At 37.2% G+C, this 27036-nt stretch overlaps 1 long non-coding RNA gene across 1 annotated transcript in view; it reads left to right on the top strand.

Annotated features, from left to right (window-relative positions):
* The window catches only part of LOC137095813 (uncharacterized), an 85718-nt gene extending 63969 nt beyond the window's left edge, over positions 1 to 21749 (top strand). The window contains exons 2-3 of the long non-coding RNA XR_010908952.1: positions 19320 to 19444; positions 21445 to 21749. This is a non-coding gene — a long non-coding RNA (uncharacterized lncRNA). The remainder of the gene's footprint in view (positions 1 to 19319; positions 19445 to 21444) is intronic.
* The last annotated feature ends 5287 nt before the right edge of the window (positions 21750 to 27036 follow it).

Here is a 27036-nt window from a genome sequence, read left to right as displayed (position 1 = left end):
TATCATCCATGTCAGAACAGATCTGAGCAACTTTATCTGCAAAGTGCCATGGAAATCTTTCACAGTGGGCTGCTGAATGGTCTGTGATTTCTGCTTGAGGACCAGTATGTACTAGCTGTATGACTCAAAACAGCTCAGCTGGACGGTTCCTTGCAGATGCAATGGTAGCAGCAAGGAATGATTTCTCTGCTGTCTCCATTGCCATGGAGTAGGCTTTCAAACACACTCTAGCCCGTGCTAGGTCAGATTCACTACGAGTTTTTTGCCAACGTCTAGTCTCCGTTTCACTTGCTTGATAAATGATAAGTTGATAAATGTCTTTCCTTTTAATGGATTTGTTTCAGAGCATTTTAATTATATGGTTTAATTCTGTGTTTGACTCATGGTTTTGTAAGTCATTTAAACTGCAAGCATTCTGATATTCATAAGCCACCTTGAGCACCAGTATTAGGTGAAATGTGAATTAACAACAACCAAACAACAGCAGCATAGTAATTAATAGTTTATTAGGAAGCGTTCTTTGAACTTGGTTTATCTTTTTTAAAACGTGTGCTTGGTTAATAACGCGGAATATTATATCATGAAAAACTTTAAAGAAGAACTGTTTGGAATTAATAAAATGTGAAATAGTCCACTTTATTAGGGCATCAGGATTGCCCCAATCCACTTTGGATTCAGAGTTTCACTTGTCAGGAAGTGATCAGAGGAACAGTCTACCCAAATTGATTATATCACAATCTGTCTTAACTTCAAGTACATGATAGAGAGCTTCTTTGAAGCACTCTATGTTTTTTCCCATTCTTGTGGACCAGGGATTACAGAACTATTCTTGTAGAAATACAGGCATCCAATGTATGTTTGTGCTGAATGACCAATCTAGAAATGAAAGATTTGATGGCCTGCAGCAGCTTTTCCCCATATAATCTAATTTCCTCCTTTGTCCTAAGTTATTAGCTCAGGTTCTTGATCGTTCACCACTCCCACAGGTGGCAGATTCCCCATGGGTTTCATCATACTTTTGCTGTTTGCTGTGACTACAGGAACTGGATTGTCAAGAACCTGGTGAGCCTCTGTGCATTTGGCATTCGGTTTCATGGGTCATACATGAAACTTGCTCTGCTATTATCAACTTGGGTTGCTTCCTGCCTGTATACTTCTAATGGCTTTAGTGTTTGACCTCTGGCAACCCCTCTATTATTAATGGGCATGTGGGGTGGCTCTTTGGCTTATGGTTTTCTGACTTTCTAAGAGTGACAAGTCATTTGTGGTTCTATTACACACTAACTGATAGTGTTCAATGAAGAGTGGCCTGAGATCATCGAAGCTGTCTCATTCCAGGCAGATGTGACTCGTCATAACCCCTGGGGATAACAAGCCTAATGGTTTGCCCATAAAAACATGCAGCTCTTGATCGTCCCTTCTGAAAATGAATAGAGCAGCGCTGGAATCATATGCTGCATTGTGATAACATAATGCTCTTACAAAGCTATTCATTATACAAGGCGCTTTGGTGGACAAATTAGACATGCAGAATTTTCAGGTTTTGCCTTATTCAGAGTTTAATTAATTTAGTGTAATAAGCTGTAAGCACATTACTATCAACATAGTACTTTGTACTGTTATCTGTAATACTCAGATGAAAAGACGCAAGCAATTGTTGTTGGATTTTTTTTAACAATAGAGACTTAGTGGTGTTACAAAATAATATTTTCTAATTTACCGAAGTGTATGAGGGGAAAAAACTAAAATAAAATAACATGAAAATCCCACAGCTATTTTCTAAGGCTAAATTATGGAGAATGATTATATGAAATATGTATTACAGGAACATATTCAATACTGAAATTCAAAATTGCAATAATTAATTGATGTCTGGTTTTTGGTGGTGTCGGGATATAGAAATAAAAACCCAGCACTGAGAGCAATATCTTAAGATGGTCCCAAGGGTGCAAGCACACAGGATCTTTAAAAAAGCAAGGTGATCAAGGAGCAATAAGACTAAGATTTAGGAATTAGATAAAGACATTTAGATGAAACAGAAGGCAAGCTTGAACCTTCAGTATATTACTTTTGATACAGCTATGAGCTACCAGAACCACCTAAGAAAGGGTTTAGCTCTTTGCTCATAAAGAGTATTGCCTTCACAGCTTGGAGATATTATTTTTTATAAGTAATTTGTTCATGTTATTGGCTCTAATGTTTAAAGAGTTATCAATTCTTGACATTTGTTACAATTGTTTTTTAAAAAAAAGTAATTTATCTCTTTATCCATTGAATTGCTCATTGCTTTTCTGTAGTTTTCAAAATCCGATTGTCAAAAGAATGGCATAAGGATTGTAAAATTTATGCCACCAAGTGTATAGTATGCTGAAAAAGACTGTGACTTCTACATAAAGTATATTTGCACTGACTGCTATATTGCTAGCACATGTGCATCAAATATCTTTGTGCGCTATCCAAGGTAAAGGGCATACACCATTGGCAGTCCTGTAGTCTAACTGGATCAGAGGTGTCCCTATAGTATCACTATGGGATGAGCTCCTTCAGTTCAGGTAACAGGGTGGCAATATCATGCTTTCATCCACAGAACAAAATGTGTAATCCAGGCCACACTGCGTCATATGCACCAGGCAGCTACATTTCAGAGAAATGCTATTGATGTTGAGCCACAAGGACATAGCAGAGGGGGTCTGGGGTTGAGTCAACTGTTCTGCCAGGGAATGGAGTGGTCAGAATTAGAAAACCAAGCTGAGGGCCCTGTCCAGGGCTGAAAGAGTTGAACACACAAGGGCTTAAGAAAGCAATTGTTGTTCATACAAAGTCACTTTTGGAGGTCTCCAGAATATTGGAGTAACTCATGGCCAACCTGAGAACATTTCACTGCCAGGGGAGGTACTACTTTTTAGTAAGTAATTCCATATACAGACAAGAAAGTATTTTATTGTAGCCCCTCTATGTTCTGATACCTACAGAATCTCTCAACATGGAGCATGTGGCCAAAGTGGCATGGAACTGGAGTTTTTGTAAAAGCGTATCTAGAGAGAGAGAAGGAGAGAGAGAGAAACAAGAGTTGCCATGACAGATGTATAGCTACTGCATTATTTGGATCCTTGTCACACGATGGATGTGAATGCTTACCATGGGGGTGACATTGCGGGGCAGGGGCAGTCTTTAACTGCATTAATTTAAAGGTCAGATCAGAATCTACTTGCCGACAACTTTACATGTATAGGGCCCCCTCTTTGCTTTTCCAGCATTTCCTATTGTTGAGAGTAAGCCCTATAAGGTCTAATGACCTCCAAATGAATGCATAAAGGTCAGGGAAGAACCTGCCACCCCCAATCCTATTCTCTCTCCCCACACGCCACCCTGATGCATTCATTTTTCATCTGAAAGGGACTTTGGCCTTTCACCTTTCAATTTCGTGTATAGGGAATCTTAGTACAGTGCCTTAGATTTGGCAGGGATTCTGCTTTTCAGGTTGTAATTATGGTTCTCTTAATTCTTTCTCACATTTATTGTCTTGGCTGTGAAAAAGCCCAATTAGTATGTGATCTTTGGAGAAATGTCTTCAGAGGCTATACAACACAAAGAATGCCCTTTTATTCTGTTGGAGACTTATATTGCATTGATCTACTAGAATAAATGCGGAATTCGAAATGATTTTTATTTATTTTAACTAATTACCCAGTTCTAAAAGTTCATGCTGGGCTGTGAGAGTCAAACTGAGATCTTTCATCACAAAAACCATCCAATCCTACAATGCTTCTTTAGGGAAGACTTTTTAAATGCTTCCCGTGCAAGCAGATTAACTTTATATTATATCTAGAGTGGCAATCTTGGACTTGTACAAAGGACACTATAATAATTAAAAGAACACCTTTTGTCAAATTTGTCGTGAGCAATAATTTGTTTTTCATCATTGTCAAAGGAAGGTGCACTAGACTAAATTTGCAGCTGGGTAGAAACTGACGTCCTTTAACATCCTTCCAGTTGGATCATTCCAGTGAAGCAGATTAATGTTGCTAAGGTACAAAGCTAGCTTGGCAAAACAAATCTTTTGTACAAAACATATAATTTTGTACTCTCCCCTGCCATCCCATGATCAGTTTAGCTTCACAATATTTATAAACAAATAATTGGAACCTATTCTTCAGCTCTGCTGCTCTTCAAGTGTGCATTTACGCTGTTAAACCAGAGACACCATTGGCATCATTTTATCTTCCCCATGGATATCATACAACATAATATATATGTTTTCCAAGCTGCTGAAGATGAGCTGTCAAAAATTTAAATAGGCTGATCATCTAAAATATATACTTAGCAATGAAAGAGAAAATATTTTGGCTTCTCTTCCTGCTTCCCATTCTTAATGTTCTTTTGCAGCTAATAATAGCCTGTCATGAGCAAGGCAATGATTGTATACATCCTGGATCATACTTGCAATAACCCTGGGCTTTTTGCTATTGCAAGAGGGATTATAGACCCAACTATAAATGGGTTTCAAGGCTATTCCTGACTTAAGAGGTATCTATGTACTCAGTAATATATTTAAGACACTGTTTTAACAATCGTATACCAGAGATAAAATCTGGAAGCTGCTAACAAAGTGCGAATGTGTGTATCCATAGAGTTTCTCCCCATCACCTTCCCCTTTTCTTGTTATCAGCATTTCTGGAAAGTTTCCCCTACTTGGACTCTCTAAGCAATTACCATGCTTTAATTTCAACAAGGGTTTCTACTGGGAAATTACTGGGACCTTTGGCATATATTTTAACTAGGAATACAAAAACTGGACTACAATTGGACTATTGTAGCATATATAACAAATACGCAAGCCATGTCTGCTTCCCCAGTCTGTCATATGTAGCTTAATCGAAAGTTTTAGCACAGGGGCACTTCTTAAAGATCTTTGAAGTGAATATATATAATTCCCATATGAATTAGGACCTGAGTTTAAAAAGGCTGCTATTTTGATGGGGCAGGGGGCATGCCTCCCTCCCTTCACATTTCTATACATGTACAGCTGCTGGGATCTTGAGTGTAGACCCAACAAACATTATTATATAGAGGGAGTGGTTAGCTGTTTGATTCCTCTGCATCTTACACATGGGTATTCATTTGTAAAAAAAAAGTCACTAGACTTGGAATTTAAACAAATTAGGTTCATTGATTTATACTGCCCATGAGTCACCTATGGAGGTTCTATTGCCTTAAATGGGAGCCAATATAGTGTGACTGCAGTTACAGCAGAACCCAATTTGGAACTACCAAACCAGAACGTTTAGTATATTTTGTCATCACAAAAGTGGCTTTTGAAAAAAGAGGTGAATTTATCTCTCTTGTCTTTCAGTGATAACAGCCCAGATGTCTTTTCTAGCCATGCATTTATTAGTTTGGTTTTTCTTGTTTTTTGGAATTATGTCCTAATGGGGAAAGGACACTTTTGCTGTTACAAAGAAAGCATGCTTGTTCTATTTGTAATGATTTTGAAGCCATTTCCTCTTTTGACCTTGTAGTATGCTGTGCTCACTCAGCTTTGGTTCAGCAGCCTGTGTTTTTATAAACACACAATTTGTTCTCATGTCTAGATGCCAGGCATTGTTTTTCAAGCCTCCAGACCATGACCAGGACTTTGAACAGAAAGTACACATTTATTTTTTGCTTGGTTGAAGAGCACTGCTCAGAAACAGAAGGTGGTTTTGACAGCTGTATCAATGAGACAACATGAACATAAAATATGGGATTGATGCAAGGTCTAAATGTTTAATGTTGTGTCTGTGTTATTTTTATAGTTTTGTAGTTTTAATCTACAGCCATATGTTGTTGATTTGATATGTGGTTTATTTTATATATGTGAGCCATTGAATTTTGCCATTATGTTGTGAACCACTTTGAGTCTCCCGAGGGGTGGGAAAAGCGGTATAAAAATGCAATAAAATGTGTATTGTACTATATTCAGAAAGTGGTCCTTACCAACTCTTTGAAATGTTAACCTGTAATTTAGAAAAGTAATTTCCATAACACATTTCAGTGACACATTTTTAGCATCTTAATTATTTTATCTGACTCAGTATTAGATCACAGAGCAGCAATTTTAAATACATTGTTAAACTGGATTTTTTTGTCTTGATATTTGTTTGTAGGTTTTCATTGTGACAAAATTCCTGTTCTTCCAGATAAATGCTGTAGTGTAATGCTAAAACCAATAGCTATTGCATAGGAATGTGTAGTGGCCCGAGGCAATAGTTATACTTAGATGGCATTGTGTGTTCTTTTTTCTCCACACTTGCTCCAGTGTGACTACTAAGGGGTAAGAGATATTTCCTTTCATTTCATAACGATAAAGCACTTATTGTTAAATTTAAACATAGCTAAAACTAGAAGATTTGTGATTTCTAAACGCTTCTGAATATAATCATGCTGGTAAAATTTATTTAATTTAGTATTCAGGACACACAAAATTCCTATGTGGCTTTCTTTCCTTTTTTTCTCATTTGCTGTGAGAATAAAAACACTACTGAACTTCTTTCTCTCCCCAACCCCCCCCCCCCCCTCTATCTCATCTTGTGCAGTACAATAATTAGTTCTTTCAAATTAATTCCTTCTTCCATTCTGAGTTATGCTAGTGTGCTCTTTTGGTGGTAAAAGTCATGATAATCTTAATACTCTCAAATCACTTAGAGGACGGAGCTTGATTTTTCTATTTAAATACTTTAAATTTTCCAGTGCAAAATAATGTTGCTCGCTCCATGTATATTTCTTCTCTGTAATGTGATTAACACAAACACAGACTAGAATTTTTTTTCTTTTGGTATCAATTTTTTCCAGAAAATTCTGCTTAAGAAAGAATTAAGAAAGCATATAAAAACTGAGCATGCTTTCAGTTTAACACACCAGTTTATAGAAAAATCCTCCCAACTTGTGCATTGTCATGGCCCTTTTAAAATGTTTTTGTTTGAAAAATAATAACTTTATTTATTGTCTTCTGTCTTGAACTTTCTGTACATTTTATAGGACATTTTCATGGCCTTTAGCTACCATACTAAACATGTTGATTAAAAGAAGTAGACATGGTGCTTTGACTTAGCCAAAAGATCGCTAAAGATTTCACTTAATTACTCCTTTTGGCTTTGTTCTGCTGTTCTTCAAGGAAGAAGATTGGAGCCCAAGTTTCTTTGCATCAAACATACTTCAGAACAAAACTTTCCTCAGCAGGGAAGTATACATTGGAGAAATAATATCTCTTACTCTTGTGCATTATGATATTTCTGATAATTTGGAACTTAGTGTCATTTACTATAAGACAGACAGAAGAGTAGTAAATGTGTTCATATTTGGGGAAAAATAGAGTGCTAATGTTTGGCATATGTAAGTTTATAATGTGTGGCTGTTATGGGGTAGGATCTGATTTTTCAGATAGGTCAGGCAAGTTTAAATGAATGGAAAGAACAGAAGAAGATATTTGTTTGTGTGTACCTTTTGTGTCCAAGTGAGCATTGGAAGATAAGAGGGTTTGGTTTAGAACTGGGCTACTCAGGCTACCTGAAGTGGGTCCTGACAATTTCTTCAAGTTCATTAAGTACAACTATGTATTTATTTCCTGGAAAACTGTCCACAGATCAGCAGATGATGGCTTATAGACCAGCACTGGTCAGGGGACTACCACTTCGAGTAGTACTCATTTAGAAGTCATCTGGGAAGAGATCCTTCACATCTTTAAATCTAGATTTTAGTAGTCTCAAAAATCCAAACACAAATGTATAAGAAGGCTTTTCTCTAGAGCTGAACTAACCAGAAAATTGTATTGTTAAAATAAAGACGAGATTTGTATATATTTTGTGATAATGCAAAAAGATTGCAGATTTTTTTTCCTACACAATATTCAACTGTTATTTTTCCTGTAGTGTAGCAAAGAGGTACTGGAAGGGGATCAAATAATGGTGTGTAGTATCTCAGAAACTCAAATTATGGCTAAATGAAAGTGCTACTGACCTTTTCTTGTTTAATGATACGTCAATTATTTTAAAGGTTCAAGGACATAGAGTACTTGCTGAAGACATACAGCAGTCGAGAATTGCATGTCTGATATGTGTGATGATTCCTTCCAGCCCAGGGACATGGCAAACACTTTGGCAGCAGTCTTGTGGTTCCAAGGAAGATACCGCAGGACCTGCTTGGGTCATTTTCTCCAGAAAGAAGTTGACTTTCACAGACAACTTACATGTCTCTTTTGGGGGCGGGGGGGGGGGGACGACAAGAAAGGTGCACGTCTTGTGCTGTGATACTGGATGTATACAATATATTCATCCTACAATTAATTTGTGTAAAGCAGGTTTGAAATTCTCCTTTCTCCAGTATCCCTCAGAATTGGCTTTGGGGAGCAACTATCCAGATCTAAAGATGGAGAAGACATTCTGCAATAGAGAGCTGATAAAGGAAAAAGCACTATCGACTATACACACTTGTCACCGTACTCGTCAATCTCAACAAGTCATTAAAAATGAGATTTCATCCACACTTCCTTTTCTGCCCTATTTTGCTCTGTCCAATTTATGAATGTAATTTTTTTGTCTTTTTTTCTTACTAGATTTAACTAGATTGGTTTTATTTTCTACGTTCTCTGTGTTTGATTGTTTAGATGAGATCCAACTTTAATTTGATTAAGATTGAATTCTTATATACATGAACTGATAGATCTCCAAGGGGTGGACATCTCTTGATACATGAGAAAATATTCCAGCTCTTACTTATAGGCTTCAAGATGTCATGGCATGATAAGTGTATCCACCCCCCGCAGCTATAGCTTCAGGGTATTAAATAATAGGAGGAGATATTGTTATATTTGTGTATAAATTTTTTAGCTTGGTAAATATTAGAACAAACCAAATCAGTGACAGTTTCATGATGCAAATGGAACATGTGATTAATAATTATTGGGCTTCCTTGTTTATACCATTGCAAGAGTATCTCTGGATATTTCTGAAGCAAAGACATAAATAATTTAGTAAATTATGAATGTTTATGGTTGGAAAACAGATGGTGGTAAGTTGTTTTTTTTAAAAAAGAGACATGAAACAGGTGAGTTAGATTTGAACTAACATCTTGAATCAATTTTAGGCAAGCCAGAAAAACAATTATTTTGGCAGATTATTTTCTATTTGGGCCTTTAGAAGTGGAAATGGTAAACCATTTCCACTTCTAAAGGGTCAAAAAGAAAATAAGAAGTTTGGAATTAGAAATAAAGGAGCTTTAGCTCAAATATCTTTCATGATGAAGATTGCTCTGAACTCAATGTTGCAACAGATGTTCTCCATATGTACTGTTTCATCAGACTAAAGTAATTAATTGGCTTATTTGTTTATTCTAACCAGGCTTAGAAACTGTCTGTTGGTACAGTATGAGGATAATAACATATCATATACCTTCAGATGTATAGTATAGCAAAGCTTAGAAAGCTACTTTTAAAGCAACAATTAAAATTATTAAAAGTTATAAATCTAGTTATTGACTTTTACCAAAAGTTACTGTTGTTCATTGCAATACATTTAAAATGATTTAGTTATTTCCCCCCATCATTTCTATTACTTAAGAGCTCTAAGCAGATTGTGAAAACTGAAATAGTAAAAGATAAATGTTAACAATAGGAGGAACTAGCAGTTTTGATATGCAATATTACTTCTCCACTGTTTAATAGGTTCCATAAAAATAAAAATGATCCAGAGGTTAGTTAGATTACTGAGGGAGAGGAGTTAGACTTCATTAAGCTATACCTTCATAATTAGGGAAAATAACTAATTACATGTTACATTTGCAGTTTTAAATAGTTATATCCAAGCTCTGTAGTATAATAGCAGAATGGCTAGGAAAGTACCCATTTATCTCCACCTTTACCATTTCCAGAAACTCATGATAAGTCTTCCACTGTATAATAACTTCTCCTTTTCTGAAATCTAAAGCTACCAAAATAAGATATTCACAAAGTAGCACAATATTATCAGCTGGTGATGAGAAGTGGAGAAATCATTGCTTAAACTATTCTAAAAACAGTACTTGATAGGAAGCTGTTCAGTGCTTCAAGAATAATGTATTAGGTATTGCACACAAGATAAATGGCATAAATTACATCACAAATGTTATGTAGGGACAATCAATACGCTGCTGATGTTCCCGCGGTTCCACAGTGCTGTGATATTTATCAGAAATCTTTATAGAAATTGCTTAGGAGAAAGATGTATATTTGTCTTGGAGCACAGTGATGATTGTGAAATGAGATTGTTCACCAAGAGTGCCACAGTGCCACTTGATGAAATGATAGCAGTCTCAAAGATTAATAGTTACTTCAAAACATTTGCCCCCATATATAGGTGATACTTATGGATTTTTTTTTTGTCACAAGGTAATGTGTGTGTGTGTGTGTGTGTGCACATGCGAGGGAGAGACTTACATGGTTTTAAAAAGAATTTACGGAAAAACATACACAGTTGGCCCATCAATTGGTATTTGAGTCCTGATACTTACATAAAACTCTGCTTAGATTAACCATTCCAAATATTTCTATCCCATATGATTTGAAATGTTCTCTTCACGACAAACTTAGCATGAACTTAAAAGGGAATAACTATCCCCAAATAACCAATTTTGATAAACCCTTAGTGCCAGAATCCTATTTTTGCAATAAACTTTGATAGAGCGTGGAAAATTTACTTCTTTTACAGCTATAAGAATCCCCCTGATAATATGGGCCCTGATCAGGCTGGCTGGAGAATTTTTGGGGTTTTAGTAAAAAAAAGTAACTTCCCTAAATTCTGACTTTATTCTTTCTAAAAATATCACATTTTTGGTAATCTATTATTTAAAAGGTAAAGGGAGATGGCTTTGAATGGCTACTTCTTGAGGAGAATACTCTTATTCAGTACAGACACGACTGAAAGAAACATATCAGGTATACTTTGTGGCCTTGCCAGATATTAAATCCCTTCTTTTTGCAGACAGATTGAACAAACAGGAGGTGTATTGAGTTCCTGGTAGGCTGTCTTAAGTATGGTATAATTACAAGTTCCATAGCTCTGATACAAGTGATAATAAACTCCTCTGTGCTTCTTGGATGTAATCTGAACACAGGAAATATTTGATGGAATCAACATTCTTGTTTAGAACCATTGATGCCAGTTGATATTAATGGATGCTACAGGGGAAGTGAAAATGAGATCACAAATGGTTGCTGAGGGAGAGGATAATAATAATAATAATAATAATAATAATAATAATAATAATAATAATAATGTAAAAACTCTGGCACAAGCCAGTAAAGGTGGTCGCAGTGGTGACTGGCACACTGGTGCAGTGCCTAAAGACCTTGGCTTGCACTTAAACACAATTGGCACTGACAAGATTACCATCTGCCAGCTGCAAAAGGCCACCTTACTGGGATCTGCACGCATTATTTGGCGATATATCACCCAGTCCTAGACACTTGGGAAGTGTCCAACATGTGATCCAATACAACAGCCATCTTGTTTGCTGTGGACTCATCTTGTGTTTCAAATAATAATAATTTATTTGTAGACTGCTCTATCACCCCAAAGGGACTCAGGGTGGTTTCCAACATATATGGCAAATATTCAATTCAAAAAAGAAATAAACATCCAAACAAATGACATCAAAACAGACCACATCAAGCAATATAAAAGCAACCAAACTTTAAACTTAATAACAGATAAAAATACCAAAGATGAAAGCTTAAATGACCCATACAAACATAAACACATAATTTAAATTTATCACTAGATTAAAAAAAATCTAGTTAAACATATTCAGAAATAACCGTGTTGGCCCTTTAGCAAGATACAACAAATTCTGCAAAAGAGCAATACATATATTGGGCAATTGAAATGCACAAAATATATCATGCAAATTTTCATCTTTTTCCTAATGAAGGAGCACCACTGACTCCTTCATCAGACAAAATATGTTAAAAATTATATAGGAGAAGAAATGTGGTGATGGCTAAAATTTTGTATTAGAAGTTATTTCTGTTGTAATTGAGTTGTTCTAGAGGGATCTAGAAGATTGTTCTCCTTTTAGGCCACATAGGATTAGGGACAAAGGGCAATAAAGAAATGTAATACAATTTCAACTTCATCAGCAGCAATTTCAACTTCATCAGCGACAAAAAACTAACTTCCATTAAGACACTAATTATATTTGTCTGTGTAAAGCCAAATGCTTCAGAAAGACTTCACAGTGTTTGCTAAATATTTTTGATTTTCCTCATATTTTGAATGGTATGAAGATTTTTCAAAAATACTTATAACTGTCTAAAAAAACAAGATCATCATTTCTCTACTGATCTATTATTCTGTTATAAATGCTTTTGGATGTGGAACGTCTAGCAAATATAGATTTCTATCTGCCCTGTGTCCACTCTTAGACCTCCCAATTGATAGCAATTTAAGTTCACAGTGTCTCAAGTCTTCAATTGGGAGGACTAAGCCAATAATTTAGTATTGTATATCCTACGCTATCAATATCAGCTGAACACTAGAAGTGTCATATGATTCTATATTGGGTTTGACGAAAGGCCTATACTATCTGCTCTGTTTATTTTGCTCCCCAGTGACCATCAGGAAGTTATGACAATGTCCACTTAAATTACCAGCATTATTTAACTGAAGACAGACTGGGCATATCGCCATGGTTTTGCCTTACCACAGGGCTCTTTTGGTTGGCCGATTCCACTGGCAGTTTTCATACACATACGCTCATCTTGTTCTTACGCCTGCTTTCCTGCCCTATCTCTGGACATTTCCCAAAACCTGTCATAATATGTATATTTAGAACCAGTGCTTTTTAACATTATGAAACCTTCAATTACCTCCTGAGGAGCTACTCTCAGTGGAGTGTGATTACAGTCCAGGGACACTTTCAACCCTTCTGCCTTCTTCCCATTTAATGATGGCATAAACGGAATATCTCTTTGGGGCATCTTTGGGTGAGCACACTGAATAATAATGGACTCTATATTTTAAGACTGCAATTCCCAGCCCACATAAGTAAACCTTACTGAAATCATTGGAGTTGACTGCTGAGTAACAATTCTCTTGGATTGTGTTATAACAACCTTCATTGACACTTACTACCTTACAAAAAGTCTGAAAATACCCTCTTTCAACACTGTTGTTTAAGAGCTGGTCTGTATCAGCTTCTCTGTTTTGCATTATGACCTTTGATATTAATGACTATTAATTAATTCTCATTTTAGAATAATTGATAATAGTTTATATTAATGTATGCTGTGAGGGCAAGATAAAATTACCATTGCTTGAATTATTAATTTTTGAGTGTCAGTTTGAGAGCTAATTGAAGGCAATGGAGCTTAAGTACTGTAAGGACATCAAAATCAGTCTGGTCACAGAAACTAAGCAGGGTAAAGTTTGATTAACACTTGGTAACTGCCAGGAATTACTAGTTGCAGTTGATGTACACTGTATTTCAGCAGAAGGCAATGGCCAACCACCTCTGAACACTTCTTGCCTAGGAAAACCCTATAAAATTTATGGAATAACCATAACTGACAGATGACATAAACACATATACTATAAGTGTGGCCCTCCATATCCATGAATTCCTCCAGGTGTGACTTGAATTTTTAAAAATCCACAAAACAAAGTTTAATTTTGCCATTTTATATAGAAGATATAACTTTACTATGGCATTGTACATTATTTAACTTGAGCATCTATGGATTTTTTGGTATCCATGTTGAATACCAATACTGCTCTACTATAAGTAGTAGCGTGACTTTCCACTAGAGCAGTGGTTCTCAACTTGTGGGTCCCCAGGTGTTTTGGCCTACAAATCCCAGAAATCCCAGGCAGTTTACCAACTGTTAGGATTTCTGGAAGTTGAAGGCCAAAACATTTGGAGACTCACAGGCTGAGAACCACTGCACTAGAGCATTAAATAATATTAGCTTGGAATATTTCACAAAGACAGCCGATGGACATGTCAACTAATGAACTGGATACCAAGAGACCGCAAGTGGCCCTTGGGCAGTGTTGTAGTTCAGCGTGATGGTACTACTACTCCTGGTAGAAGGGAGAAGAGGTCTGCGCAGGAGTTAGAGGAGGAACAGCAGCGAAAGTGCATTAGGGAGATAATTATGGCCCCAAGTGATTCTGAGACATTTGAGGGCTTCTCTGATTGTGAAATGGGGGATGGGGAGGAGAGCAGGGGAGTAAAGAGGGCTACTCGCAATCCAGAGTCCGACGAGGAGCTGCAGAGGAAGCGCATCCGGGAAATACTTAGCACTCCTATAGAGGACGAGGATTTCATGGGGTTTGAAAGGAGTGATGGGTCTGGGAGTGATATGGGAGAGGAGGATGAGCTGGATTGGACCCGTGTTCGACAGATTAGGGACATTTGTAACCAACCCACCTCCAGTGATGAATTTGAGGGGTTTACAGGGGATTGGCAACCGGGGAGCACTTGGCAAGATCTAAGTCTTGGCAGACGCTGGCAGAGGTGGAGAGATGGGCGCTCGGGTTCAGCTGCGGGGTTGGAGGCAGCTGAGAGCGATGAGGAAAGGGTGGAATAAAAGTGGGTTCTGAATGTATGGCTCTTTGCAGAAGGCAAAGTATCTTTATGGGACATAAATCTTTGTTACTGCCAACTCTTGAGCTTGGGTCCTTGGGCTACAGCTTCCTGCGTTCCTGTGTTCCTGTGATTCCTGCGTTGCAGTGCTTACATTACTCAACGGCTTGACCATGGACCGGTTTGACTATCGCTTTTGGCGTTTGGACTTTAAAACATTGCTAACTTTGTGTTTGAACATTGCATCATTTTGGGACTCCGTTTTCCATCTTCTTTGACTGTGTTTTTGAACTGTGTGAACTTTAAGGCAGATTGCTGAACTTTGTGTTTAATCCGGATTAAACAGCATTATAATCTGGGTTATATTTTTGTTGCTGGTATCGCTTTGTTTTTGATGCCAAATTACTACTCTGACTCTCTGCACTGAAGTTAAGTGCTTTGAAAGACTATTTTTGTATAATAAAGCTGTGTTTGAACTTTTTATCTTGTGTTTGGCTCTACTTAAGGCTTCTAGGTCTTGACAGGCAGACTTCACATTCGATGGGATGAACCAGTGGTTAAGCTATTCAGCCAGAAATGGAAAAAGAAAAGAACAGGATTGTATATTTTGGCAAACAAAATATACTTTACTTTTACATCTTTCAAAAGTAATGATTTGTGTGAAACCTAAAAGAGTCGATCGACAACAAATCAAATAGAATAGAATTTAGCAATAGAATTTATGACACTAGTTCTTGCTATTCTATGTGTGTGCATGTGTGTGCGTGCGTGTATTTTGCCTTTAGGTCTGTTGTGTATCATGATTAGCTTTTATCACTGCTTTTATTTTTATTGATGTCCTTGTCTTATTATTATTTTGAGACCCACACAAGCATTTTTAAATCTTAATTAGCCCTACCTATTAACTTTTTCTGCCTAATCTAGTGACTTTAAATGAGATTACTTGCATGAAAGAGAATTCTGAAGATTAAACTTTCTGTATGGAAGAGCGATTAAAATTATTTCTATAACACATTTCAGTGCATCCAGTACTTTATAATGTTCATCTAATCTCACACACACTTGCCCAAGGACACTATTACACCTTCTTGGCTAAATGAATATTTGAATTTGCATTTCTCATGCAGTGTCTCTTACTCTGTCTGTACTTTTGCAATACATTTCTAGGTGAAGGTTTTTGAATCCTATAGTTTTAGTGGTAAAATTGTGTATATCTGAGATTTATTAGGGTTGATGACAGCTACTATAGAATTTTCCTTTCAAAATCGAGTAGATGGGATCCTTAATATTTTACAGAAATGTGAGTAATAATTTATTTTGTAATAGAGATAATACATATCTCAGCATGGGAGTGGCTTGGTAACAAATATCACTTTAGCAAAGCATTTAATGATAGTAAATTGATCCATGTTGTTATAATTTCTGTCTTCCCTCTGGGAACTTGGTAGAAGGGGAAGAACTGTAAATAGATAAAAGCATAAAATGAAATATAGTATCTACTTTGTGTGATGGACTGACACACAATAAATCTACCCAGTCTGATCCGTGTTTTCCAGAAGACAGGAGAAAGGCACATGTAGGATTGCTTAAAAAAATAGTTACAGTTATAGTTCAAATCCCCTTCAGTAGTTTGTTACATCTAATTTTAGGAGTAAGTATTTAATTTTACATCTTTCAAAAGTAATGAAATAAGTTATTCTCAAGTATCTTAATGTTTTGTTTAATTTGTACTTAATTGTGTGTTTTATACTAGTTGTTCAAATTCTGTTAGAAGCTGCTGGGTACTCCAACTAAGGTAGGATAAAAATGCATGGAATGAATCAATGACTGAACAAAGAAGCTGCAGACATTTGAATGAAACACATTTTCCCTTACACTTCAGTACTATCTCAATATCTATAAAGCAATGGTTCCCAACCTTTGGTCCTCCAGTTGTTTTGCTCTTCAACTCCCAGAAATCCCAGGCAGCTTTCCAGCTCTTAGGAATTGTGGGAGCTGAAGTTGAAAACATATGGAGGACCAACTTTTGGGAACCATAGATCTAGAGGAAGAGCATTAAGATCTTCAAACTACAGGAGTAAGGATTCCACCTAAACTTAGGAAGACATTCCTTATTGTAAGAGCAGTTGGAATACCCTATCTTGAGAATGGTGGAGTTTTCCATCTTGCGGTTGGATCGCCATCTGCCAGAAATTCGTTAATTGTGTATTGCTGCATTGCAGGTGCTTGGATTTGGTGGCCACTGTGAGCTCTTCCATCTCTATGATTCTAAGCAGAACTTCAACTATGGACGTTATCACACTAGAGCATCAATCCACTTTAAATCCTGTTGTTGCCTCATGCAAAATTCTGAGATTTGTAGTTTAGGGAGCTTCTTTTAAAATGCTCAGCCAGAGAGGTCCTGGGCCTTCACATGGGTGTGTAATTCTAACACAGCATCAAATGTAAGGTGCAATGTAATTTAGCCAAAAAAGGTGAGCATTAGACTTGGGTAAAAATGGTAATTTAAGTCCTATTAGAGTGTTCTAATATCTATTTCAGTAGAAGAGAGTGAAGATTTTTATTTCAGCCCTTTTCCTTTCATGTTTTGCTTCCCTGTATTGTTGAAGAAGAAAAATAAGCTGCAACGAAACAAGGTTTATACTGCTCTGTGCAATTAGAAACTCTCAGGGCTTCCCATTCTGTGAGGCTCCGTAACCACCTCAACTTGAACATGTATACAGCTTCAGTTCTTGTTTACAGCTTCTTTGCAGACCATTCATGGAAGCAGAGGAAAGGAGGTTGACTGAAGACAGTTATAAATATATCTTCATTATTAGTAAAGAGAATTAAATACATCAACTAGTTATATCATACTAGATACTTCCAGCTGTGTATAGATCCCATTTATATCATACCAAGATTGATGGGAGTTGCCATACCTCCAGTAACATCCCGGATGGTATGAACACTGCAAACCTGCTGACAGTTCTTTTCCATACACCTGACACAGTTGCAAAGAAATCCCAGTTTGGTGGGAAAGATTGATATCATCAGCCTCACCTTTGTAGTGTTTGGTATTCATAGACACTTCCCAGCTAGGATCTCAGCACGTCACAAAGCAATTGTCACATGGCTCAGTGTCTGCCTGAAAGAAAGTTTACAACAAGACTGAAAAAGGATAAACCTGTTCAAGCCCAAACGTAAAATGTATACAGTATGTGTGTGATTTGTGTGTGTGTGAATACACACACTTAAATGTAAAAGCCTAAGAAATGCTTGAGGGTTTTCACTAACTAATACATCTCTAAAGCAGCAAAGTGGTGTGCTTGCTTATCAGAGTCCTTTGCAATCAGAACCCAAGAATGCCTCTTAGTCAGCAGTTCAGCAGCACTACCTCCCACATTCTCAGTCCTCCTAGCAGAAACCCATCCCTTTCTTTAGATTTTTTTTGTCTGTTATCTTTCTCTTGCAGGAGAAGATATTTAATACGAAAGAGCTCTTTAGCTTAGTGGACAATTCTCTAGTGGCTGGAAGTTTGCACTTTGATGAGTCGAAAGTAGAAGTAGAGCACATTTCAAAGGTGAGGGAAATTCACCTATGTAAGGCACAATTGATGAGACTGTCATGTAGTCTCTGTTACTCAGAACAATTAAATCAGGATTAGTTGTGGGTCTCTTGCTCCACATTAGAAGTTATGCTCTGTACTAAACAGGCCTGACTTGATTATCTTTAATATCCCTTATAAAATTTCAAATTAATTCATACCCAGTTGTCCCAAACCAATCTTTTAAGAAAAGGTTAGCTTTGCAACTCTTACATAATTTTAAAGACTTTTTCCTATGAAGGGTGCTTTTTGCAGTGAGGTGGAATGGAGAACCACAGGGACAAATTACAAAATATTTAGAATCACATAAACCCTGCTCACTCTTGTCCAGGACAAGAATTCAAAAGTTCCAAAGGTTGGAGACCTCTATGTAAAATTGAAGCTTGAAAGGAAATGAAAACAATGCTAGAGCTTGCTGGACCAAGGCCCAGGACTAGAATTGCTGTGATATACAACATTTGTTTCAAGCCAAATCAGTTTGCTGCTGTTGGTTGTACATTCATAGACTTCTCATGTGAAAACATAAGCTTTCCATAGGATGTCTTGCATATTTACTGGGCATCACTGTCTTTTTCTTAAATCAGGCATCTGTTTGCAATGAATAATAATATTTTAATTCATTGTCCAATTTTTCTGGGGATCTGACATTTCAGAGATCAAATTTTAGTGACCAGTAGTCACTGTTGGTACATTTTTACAACATGATTAATTTTAACCTGTCAGTGTAGATGAGAAACTCCCTCTTTCCTGAAAGCTACATTGTAATTCACTTTTAGTGTTATTATTTTTTGTCTGATATTGCTGTCCATGTTCAGTCTTCAGATGACATATAATGCCCCTCCCCCTATAAGTTCTATTTTTAATGGGAACCTGTGTGATCACTTTCCATCATTTCCATATGTCCATGTTGACAGTTAGTGTCAGTAAATAAAGTGGAAACTTCCAAATAATTTGACATTGGAAAAATGGATTTTAACATTTAAACATGTTCATGTTAGTGCCAAGCATTGTGGCATGTAAAATTCGAATTTCTACCAAATCCCTATTGTTCATACTTTTCAACCCATCTGTTGTATCTTGAATGAATGGACCTAATAAGTAATTTTTTGAAAAAACAGTATTTCTGTTAATTACTCAGAATGGAGCATATGCCAGATTTCTGACTGATGCACCAGAAGTACACAGACGATCATTATTTGCATACAGATAATATCAGATGCCTAACAAGCTGTACGGCTAATGACAGATTGTGTATCCAAAAAGGTTAGTGTTTCCTTTGCTTGTGTTTCTAATGTTGAAGTATAATTAATCTTACTTTAATGTTTCATCCTGATTTATGCCTGGAGTTTCCAGATTTTACTGCTACAGTAAGCTCAAAGGCAGATGTGGCCTCCCACACAGCTGTTTATGAGAGCATGATGGTACGACTTCAGACTTACAATCTAGCAGATCATCTAGTGATACCTGTTGAATGATCGAATGCTACTATGTGGAGGCCTATATATATGATACTGTAATTCGCACAATTGTAGCATCTCAAAAATTGCAGCCAACCATGTAGTCCTGTTGGGAAGGTTTCATACACAGATTCGCCCAAGCAGGTGAGACAAATCAAGCATTATACAGTCAAAGCATATTTCTCCAAGTGATAGTCAGTACCTTGGACAGCTCCCAGTGTGCCATACTGGTTAAAGTCTGGGGAAACATTTTCATACAGAACTGACAACTATGCTCTACTGTTGGTCTTTTGTTTTTAGCTCAGCTTCCTTCCACACTGACTTTACCATTTTATAGGCCCATGTCTCCTTCAGGAAACATACCATACAAATGGGATGGAAATAGTCTTTAGTTTGAAGAGTTGAAGATGATGAGTACATTCAACAAGGTGACGAGGAGTTCCCTTGGGTAGCTAAGTTTATATTTCGTGATTTATATCTTCTTCTGGGCAGTGCTGGCTTATGGGCCATAAGGAGATGGCACTTCATCCCAAAATAATGTAGGGAGCTCCTCTTCAAGCTTGGTCCATGAGCTGCTACTGTGTTAGGATAATGCAAATGTCTTCAGGTCTCATGACATAGCAATCAAGCAGCAAATAAAAAACTTATAAGACTAGTGCCATTGTATAGATACCATAGGTTCATACATTGATGCCAACATACCATTCCCCAATACATGCCATATACTATTGCAGCATTCAAGTGATATTTGCCAGTAAGGGAAAGAATGGAAATAGTCATATTTCCCAGAATTAAAACATTGTTTTTTGAGTACAAGAAAAATGTTGCATTTCTATAAAAGTCTCACCAGCTTTGTGAAATATATTTGAATATCCTAGAATGACTTAGCACTATGTGTACTCTCCTACCACAATACAACCGGCTTATGGTATGCTTATTTATGCATATATAGGTTGTGCATTGGTAAAGTTGGGCTTAAATACCCCAACAGGTAGGGTACTTTTTTTTACCAGGAAGCATGCATACTGGTTGCCTGGCTGTACCAAAGCTGTTCAGATTATGTTCTTTCCAGATCAGTTTTAGAAACACTGAATCAAGTGTCAGACGGAGTACTAAAGGTCATCTAGTTAATCCTTCTAATATTACATCTGCCTTATTCCAAGGCAATATACAATATACCAGTATACATTTTTTTAGTCTTAAACAACCCTGTGGGGTAAAGGACAATGACTCAGTCAAAGTCATTAAGTGAGCATCATAACGCATGAGCTCTAAAATCATGGCCACAATTTGCATCCCTTCCTGATGAGATTTGGCATGGTAACCCTACAAAAGGAGAACAGAGCAAGAGCCACTGAATAATAGTCATTGTAGCAATTACCACTAACTGTATACATTGGTGGCATGCATAATCAGAGCTTGGCCAGTGGCCATACTAACAAGGGGATTCCAGGAACTGCAATTTAAAAAGCAACTTTTCCTAGCTCTGGCCATTATATTCCTCAGATGACCTGATTATCCTATTATAGAAAGAGGAAAAACACCAGTATTTCCCACAATAATTCCAGAAATTCATGCTCCTTTCCATAAATATTTATTTGACTCCTGAATGGTATTTTGTATGTCTGAGTATGAATAATGCTTTAGTTTATTTAAGTGCAGACTAATCTTTCCCAATGCAAAAATGTTCTACCCCAACTTGAAACACTGTGGTTTATTTTGCACCCCAATGTGGTTTTGATATTGTGGTTTTTCTACTATGTTCAGAAGATATTGTTTGTTATTTTTCTGAATCTCATTATTCAGGTTCATGGAGCAGAAGAGCAACACAAACCATCCATCTGGCTGGCTCACTGCCTAGGGCTGATGTCCAAGGATGGGCTTCATTATTTGAGAACACATGGAAGTGGAACACATTTTCCCTTTAGCCCAATAAAAGAGTGCCAACAATGTGAGTCACAGCAGTGTTGCTGGCAAAGATCAATGTACCAGTCACAAGCACAGACTGGAACACTGTATTGAGACTAGATGGAGAGCAGTTTATGTCACTAACACCTTATGTATCCTGGTGTAATGGCCTTCAAGTGGAAGAAAGGGGAAAAATGCCCCAAGGTGGGGAAGGCTATATTTATATCTCTGTCCTTGTAGACTAAGGAGTTGGTTGCAAAAGAGGAAAACAGAGCCAAATGTCTGTGCCAGATTTTTTTTCTTGTCCATTTTAGTGGCAGTGCATGGACTTATTTAGAAACGAGCATGTGGATCGATAAGGCAAAGTATTGGGATGCCTGCATACATATTGACATAAGGAGCATATGCCTCAGAATGCCCCTGGTAGTCAAAAGACCTGGGTTCTAGGACTGGCTGTATCTTCTTTTCTCTTTGTATGTTTAATATTAGTCTGAATTCTTTTTATGTTTTACAAGTAATCTGGAGGCTAAGGACAGTATTCAGGGATTTTTGGTACTGACGAAGCTGCCTCCACCAGGTCCTTAAATTAATGATAGATGCCAAAGGAGAAGGGTAATAGCAGAAAAGGGAATTAGCCTATTTTTCTTTAAGATCATCAAGGTTTCTATACCCTTACCAATACAGGTAAAAAGAAATGTCATCTAGTAATTGCTTATCCATCAGAGGATCAATCTAAGTTCATTGTGAAAGTACAGTATGCTGTTTCAGACTGCCTGGGTTGCTGAAGTAACCCATCTGCTTTCCGAAACTGTGTATCTTTGTTGTACTCTTTCAGGCAACTAAGTTTCTTGGGCTAGCTCTCAAAACAGTGAGCAACATCAAATACTTGTGATGCCCTCCAGGTGTTACTGGAGTCTAACCCCCATTGAGCTCTGCCAGAATGAACTAGAATGACTCAGGGATCAATGATACTTGATCATTGCCAACCTAGCAATTAGAAAACAAATATGAGTATATACCACTTCGGTAGGAAGCAAAAAGATGCTCCAAGCAGTCTTGTTGACCACACAACCAGGAGGTGTCTACGGATAATGCAGCTCCTTGGCTTGGAATTGGAGAAGAGCACCTTTCCCAGAGCCAGATATAAGCACTGCCTCCAGAGCCGGAAATGAAAGGAGAAGCCTTTGTCTGTGTATTTGTGTCTTATTGTATTTCATTGTAACAAGGCATTGAATGTTTGCCTGTGTCTGTTTATATGCTGTAATCTGCTCTGAGTCCCCTCAGGAAGAAGGGCAGAACATAAATAAAGCATTGTTGTTGTTGTTGTTACTGTTGTTGTTGTTGTTGTTGTTGTTATAATTACTGAAGAGACAACACTTTGAATTGAAAGAAACCCAAGGCCTTTCTGAAATCTTGGGCTGAAAGTAATGGGTCACAAAATGCATGACTTTGCTTAGTGTTTATAGCATAGCCTTGTGTTTGTAGCCCCTTCTAAAAATGTAAATTTATTTTATACCAATTTCATTTTGCCCACTAAACCCAGCTCTCAGTGAAAGCTGCCAACTACATAATGTATGTCTTTCTTCTTCCCAGATGCTGTTCTGCTATATCTCCATCTTTCCTTCCCTCATCTGGACATACCTGTAGCATATTACATGTTTTTAAATATGACTGTGTAATGCAGTATGTTGTTAAACATCAAAGAGGAGTCAATTGTTCTGAAATGCCATTACAATGCCTTTATACATGGAACCATTAAAGGGACAATAAGAGGGACATATGCTCCCACTTCATAATGATTATAAATTGGCATCTATGTATGGAGTTTTGTGTAAGGTTTGAAGTAATTGTGAGATATTTTTTCATTTTCCTTCTCTTTGACTCTTAAGGACTGTATAAAATTTCTTTTGATATTTTTAATCAAAACATATTGTTTTGAGGATCAATAATACTTGCTTACAAATCCATGTCCAACCTTACTTCATGGCTTGCTTCTCTTACAATGCAGTTATCATTGAAAATCTTGGATTCTAAACATACCTTCTAGATCTCTTGATATTAATAACTTGGTGTAAAGAGGAGACAGCAGAGGGTCCCGCCCTAGAGTTGGAAAGAAGCTGTTCCTTTAAAACCCCTGCAAGACGCAAGGACGCCGATTCAAAGCAAACAAGGAGACACAGGTGGACTAATTGGAGGGAGGGAGGGGGAATGGAGGAGTGGATATAAGAAGCAGTGTGGAAGAAGAACAGGAGACTCCATTGGACTTGAGTTGTTGGCATGCTTGAAATAAAGGAGTTGCTTAGAGAACTTCAAACGGCTGCTTGAGACTTGTTTATCGTAAGCAAACCAACAGAATGGATGAACGTGCTTATGATGTTCCCCTCCCTATGGGGGATGCTGGACCTTCTTACATTTGGCCAAAAAATTATCTAGTCTTAATTTCATTTTGTTTGAATTAACTAATAGGAAAGGACAACAATGTACTCTGAGACATTCTATATACATGTTGACAAGTAACCATTGTTTGGTTAAACTATTACAGTAGTAAAACAAGAGCAAGAAATTTATTTCAGCCAAACAATTCATCATCTCAAAAATAGGTAATTGTACTTTGAGTAATACCCTTAATATATTTTACCACTCCTACCAAAACTCTGTTAAGCTTCTTTCAATTTTTAAAGATATTTCTTACAGAGAGTTGCGAAAGCAGCAAAACAGCAACAACTAAATAATTCAGGGGAATTTTTCTTTTTTTCTTTTTTACTGTATTATTGAGAGATGGGACATATGAAAAAGCATCCCAGTTTTATCATTTTCTCAAGCCTGTCTGAGTTTCTCCTGTGTGGAAGCCTCTGAATTAACATCAAAGTTTATCTTGAGGCAGAGTTCAGCCACATACGCAGTGGTAGTATTTATCAGCTTTGCTTGTAGTGTAAGTGGTTTCTTCATGGGCTCCTAGCACAGCATCCATTGTTGATGATAGTCAGATGCAAAACAGCTTGAATGGCAAGACAGTCTGAGGCAAAACTCACTGTTGGTCCTACTAGTATAGACATATGGAAATTAATGAGTTTTGATGGTCAGGTTCTGGCTGGTGACCTTAAACCAATATAGGTGGAGGCAGCAGCATAGATGGTAAAGAAAAATGGCTGCTGTCCTTTTTTTCATGTCAGAAGCAACTTGAGAAACTGCAAGTCGCTTCTGGTGTGAGACAACTGGCCATCTGCAAGGACGTTGCCCAGGGGACACCTGGTTGTTTGATGTTTTACCATCCTTGTGGGAGGTTTCTCTCATGTCCCTGCATGGGAAGCGGGAGCTCAACCCGCTCTCCCTGGATTTGAACTGCTGACCTATTGGTCTTCAGTACTGCCAGCACAAGGGTTTCATCCAGTGCTATACTGGGGGATCACTGCTGTGGCACAAGGACTGCAGAGACTCTGGCAACAGAATGGACAGCATAGGAATTCTGTTACAAAAGGTGCAAATCTGTCCCAGTAAACATCACCAAGAGGAGTCTGGCCAGTGGGTCTGTAGTGAATCAGACTAATACTAGATTTATATCTTTGCATTTTATGTTGATTGCAGATAGAAAAGCATCAAAGTCCTTTGAGAATATTTTAAACTCCGGAAAGGACCACAAATGAAGTGCATTCTCAAATACAGAATTTCTCACAGGTCTACCTAAAAAGGATGGAAAGCCAGTCTTTCCATAATATCATCCCAGAATGGACAATACTGATCTGGATCCACCAGTATTCTCTGTTTTCTTCAATATTTATCAGTCTGGATTTCATTTTTTTAGAGGAAGGAAACAGGGTAGAAATAAAGGGGTAATAATGTTGGCTAGTTAGTTGAAAGGTATAAGTGGGCTCATCTAAAATTTCCATTTTAGGTTAAATTCAGGTATAACAGTTAACCGTGAGTCTTCCACAGTCTCTACTATTAGAAGTTCTACATATTTTATTCGGATACAGAACAAAACCATTATTTGAATTTCAAAATATCACGTGAGAGAAAAATGCCAACATTACCCCTAAAGACTGATAAGTGAATTACCATGGCATTAGCAATCCCACTCTTCCTAAATTGCATTTGTTGTGTCAGTAGAGAGCTAATATGGAGAATTATGTGATGGCATTATTTGCTTTTTATTGTTTTACATGACAGTAATCCAGATCCCTCAGGACAAAGTGCAAGGATGGATTAAACAAACAAATAGGATTTCTATTGTTAATTTTAGTTCTTGTACACATAATTGAAACGGGATCAAAGTCTTTTCTTATCCTGTTTAAAAGTTGAGGGCAAGGACGTATGCTTGCTTGAACTTTATGACAGGCAATACTGACCCCCTTTGCTATTATCTCTGTTTCTTCATTTTAGTGTAGATTCAGAATATGATTCCAGTTGAAAGGAAAGGAGGGCAATCATATATGGATTTATTTGTAGGGGAAATATGTGTTTGGAAATAAATCCTACAGAATATGGTGGGGGTATACATTTGCGTAGTCATCCATAACATTGTGCTGTAAATAAATCAGTTACCTATCTAATGTCAAAGTTCAGTGTCCAGATTGTAGAGCAGAAATATAAGCACAAAATGAGACAGCTCTAACCATATTGTTTTCTCAAACAGAGAGAAAAGCAATTTTGAAGTTAATCCCTTTGCTGTGTATAAGGCCTGGTTCTCCTAAAGAAGTCATTGGGGACTATTCATTCAACAGATGTCAAAAGAGCATAAGAAGATAGGCTGACAATCTATCTTGTACAGCATCCTGTTTCCCACACTGAGCAGCCAGATGCACATTATATCTTCTTGGGACCACCTACATAATCTGTGTGATAGAAACATTTGGAGTAAAAAAAAAATCTGGTCAAAATGTTGTGCCTTTTTCAGATATTCCTCTGTATTTTGTGTGTGTCTGTATTTCCAATATCTATTCCTTGTTATGTTTTTGAGGAATGCTTCTAATATACTATTTTGCATGTGGTTCTTTAGCTCTCCAATTTCTTAAAGTTGTTTATGATTTGTTTTTGTTACTACTGTAGCTCTGGTTTTTTTGTTGTTTTTGTTAATTGCCATTTGTTGACTTTGACTTATGGTGATCCTATGAATGGGAGACCTCCAAGTCACCCTATCATCAATAGTTTTTTTTAAAAGCCAGAAGTACTGCCACAGCAGAGATAGGGAAGGGAGCAGTGCTTATTTAATGTTTTTCTGGGAAGGACTAAGTCTCTTGCCTTTCACCATTCTATTCAGAGAAGGGGAGTATGTTCCTTTTTTGATAAGAAAAAAAAGAGGGGGGAGAGACTCACATTGACCAATGTGTGTGTGTGTGTGTGTGTGGGGGGGGGATGATTTTTGATTCAAATTTTCAACTTATTCATGAGTATATAGGTTAACTGAAAAGACGGATCTCATTCTCAAAGAGCTTGTACTCTAAATTTTCACAAGTGAGATGTAGTGAATTAAGCTAGGACCATGATTAGAGA

This window comes from Anolis sagrei, chromosome 1 (genome assembly GCF_037176765.1).
Source record: "Anolis sagrei isolate rAnoSag1 chromosome 1, rAnoSag1.mat, whole genome shotgun sequence".
NCBI lineage: Eukaryota > Metazoa > Chordata > Lepidosauria > Squamata > Dactyloidae > Anolis > Anolis sagrei.
This window is presented reverse-complemented; position numbering and strand designations above follow the sequence as displayed.